Consider the following 3,649-nt stretch of genomic DNA (forward strand, 5'->3'; position numbering starts at 1 on the left):
ACTAAATTTAAAAACTATACTTAGTATTTATTCATATATTACTTAACTTTTTTACAAAAACTAACTTTTTCAACTTAATTTTTGAAAATGTTCCGGAAATACTGCGTCTTTTAAACATATATCAAATTAAAGCTTATTTTATGTACTATAAAATGAAAAAAAAAAATTTGTCCCGACACCTTATCTTCTATGTGCAAATGGCTGTCGAAATTATAAAAAAAATGTAATATTTGCGATAAAAATCACCTTTTATAACGATGTTTTTTGTACTTAAAACTGCCATAACTTTTTCAAATATTAACTAATCAAAATAATATTTCTTTATATTGAAACCTTAGGTAATTTTCTTTCATTTGATATCATTTTTTTTTGAAAATCTAACACTTATTCTGCTCACGGGGGGGATTTAAAATAGCAACTTTTTTACAAAAACTAACTTTTTCAACTTAATTTTTGAAAATGTTCCGGAAATACTGCGTCTTTTAAACATATATCAAATTAAAGCTTATTTCATGTACTATAAAATAAAAATAAAAAAATTTGTCCCGACGACCTATCTTCTATGCGCAAATGGCTACCGTATTCAAAAATATGCTATTTTTCTATTAAAATTCTAGGTTTTGTATTTTATTTTATTTTAAAATATTTTATTAGGGGAATAAACTGACTTTCATGAATATTATATAATTTCATTGACNTGTATTGACTTTCATGAATATTATTTAATTTAATTGACATAGAATAAAGTTCATATGACATAAGAAATTAAACTTATTAAATTTTTTTTACTTTTTTAAAGTCGAAAAAGTAATTTTTAAATTTGAGTTAGCTTAAATAGCCAATTTTTTAGCTTCGATGCGAATTTTTTATATGTAAATACTAATTTTTAATAATATTAAAACTTAGAAGTGATAGAAAAAGTCTAATTGCAGATTTGAAAACATCGCGAAAAGTTGATTTAGAATGGTATATTTTTGTTACTGATGAAAGTTCCTTGTAGTTCAGTGCATTTATTTATAGTAACAAACAGTTTTTATTGATAATTATTGTATCAAAAAATTAAATTTTTATACATGTAAAAATAAAGCAAAATACAACTTCTTTATTATTTTTATGATTTCTCCGTTTAAATTACAATATTAAATTATTGAATATCAATTTCATACTAAATTTAATAATTATAATTAGTATTTATTCATATATTATATTTTAAAATCAAAGAACTACTAATCAGGATATAATTAAAGAAATAAGAGTTGATGTTGCTTTTGGAATAATCCACCAATTTCTCTAAATGAAACACTATCNTAGAATAATCCACCAATTTCTCTAAATAAAACACTATCTACAGATTTGCATCGAAGCGTTTCTTATGATAGTGACTTTAATCACTGTCAAATATCATCTATACTTGTCCCATTTATGCTTTGTCTACACTGTGCCTCGACCCCACTGTGCTACCGTTTTTTTTTGATTATTCATGAAGAATTTTTTTATTACATAGTTATCTATAGAACGAAGCTTCATAAGCTCCAAAAATTTTCCTCTATTCTTCGAATCTGTAGATTCGTCATGACCTCGCAAAGCAATAGATTGCCTACCACAAAATATCAGCGATTCACACAAAGCTTCNATTTCAAAGTAACTTTTGGTATTTAAAAAAATTCTACAATTGAAATATCCAGAACTGAATTAATTTTAATGATTTACTTTAACTAAAAAAAAAAAGTTTTTATTTTGAAATCCCTCTTGTGGGCAGGTAAAGNGGGTAAAGGGTTAGATTTATAAAAAAAAAAAACAAATTATAGATAAAGACATGCATCTAAATAAAAAAAAAATATACTGATTTGGTCATTTTTGATAAAGTTTAACAGTTAACAAAGTTATAAGTTTTATACACTGGACTACAAGGAACTTCCATCAGAAACAAAAATATACTATTCTAAATCAACTTTTCGCGATGTTTTAAAATGTGCAATTAGACTTTTTCTATAACTTCTAAGTTTTAATATTATTAAAAAATAGTTTTTACATATAAAAAAAAATAATTAAGAACAAAAAAAATTGTTTTAAATTAATACTGATTTGATATAATATTTAATATATATTTAATATTAATTTGATTATTAATAAGTTAAAAATAAGGAAAATGACATATTTAATTATTTTTTTAATCGTTTAAAGTAGATTGTTGTAAATGTTTATAATAAAAAAAAATAATTTATTTTACCATAACTTTTAGCTCAATTGGTAAGTTTGACATTGACATAATTAAATAGAAAATTTTATGACAATTAAAAAAATTGTATCGTTAAGATCAATATGCAGTCAGAAAGTTTTATAATTACTATTTATTGTAAATTTATCAGAAAAGCTCAATATTTTTTTGCGTTTTTATGTTAATAGATACCTAAATAGAAGTTATAGTAATAATTTCCTAGTAACTTTTGTTGTTTGAAAAGATTCTACAATTGAAATATTGAGATTTTAATTAATTTTAATGATTTACTTTAACTAAATGAACCAATCAAAACAAAGTTAAAAAGATTTACTCAATTGAGCGTATTATAAAATTTGATTATATTTGTAAAAATCAATTGTTAATTCAGGAGAAAAAACAATCATTTTTTTTAGAAATGATTTATATAGCAACANTTTTTTTTAGAAATGTTTTATATAGCATCATGTTATAAAAAAATTTGTAATATTATAGTCTAGTAGTAGCACACACAAATAGAGTAAAAAAATGATTAAATTACAAAGTAAAATGATTTAATTTTGTAGTTGAAACCTATCATATCAAACTTAATTCGTCAATAAATAATTTGAAAACATTAGAAATTAATGATTTTAATTGTCTTTATGGAGAACATGGAATAACTAACTGTTTAATTGATAAATTAAAATTTTTTTTTCAATTTTTGAGAGTAATATCTTCAACTAGATACGAATTGTAGTAATTTGACGTATTGTTGAAAAAAGTAGGTCAAGTTAGAGCAGAGAAAATAAATGATAGTCACAAAAAAATATCTTCTCGGCTTTGCATCGAAGCGAAAACTTAAAATATAGTAAAATAATTTTAATACGAATAAGAAATTTCTTCTTGCAAGGGGCGACTAAAGTGATGGGATCCTTGATCTTTATTGAAGTTATTGAATCTAAATGTGATAAAAATCAAACGAGTTAAAATTTATACTAACTTAAAAAGAATTAAGAAAAAATGCAAAAAATTCATTGCCACAAGCGGATAGGAACCTCGTACCCCAAGCGTGTAAAACATAAATTTTACCAACTCGGCAACCGTACGTTGCTTCCGGCGGTTGAAAAATTGGCTATTTAAGCTAGTTCAAATTTCAAAGTTATTTTTCTCGACTTAAAAGAAACAAACATATTTAAATAAGTTTAACTATCTATACTATATCAATTTTAATTTATATAATATTTATGAAAATCTGTACTCCCCTTGTCAGGTATTTTAAAATAAAATAAAATACAAAACCCAGAATTTTAACACAAAAATAGCATATTTTTGCATACGGTAGTCATTTTTACCATGAAGACAAATCCAGAGGTCAAATTTTTTTTTTTCACATTAAAGTATATTACATAAGCTTTAATTTAAGATATATTTAAAAGTGTCAGTATTTCC

Source organism: Daktulosphaira vitifoliae, unplaced genomic scaffold (assembly GCF_025091365.1).
Source record: "Daktulosphaira vitifoliae isolate Bord-2020 unplaced genomic scaffold, ASM2509136v1 Scaffold_4, whole genome shotgun sequence".
NCBI classification, from domain to species: Eukaryota; Metazoa; Arthropoda; class Insecta; order Hemiptera; family Phylloxeridae; genus Daktulosphaira; species Daktulosphaira vitifoliae.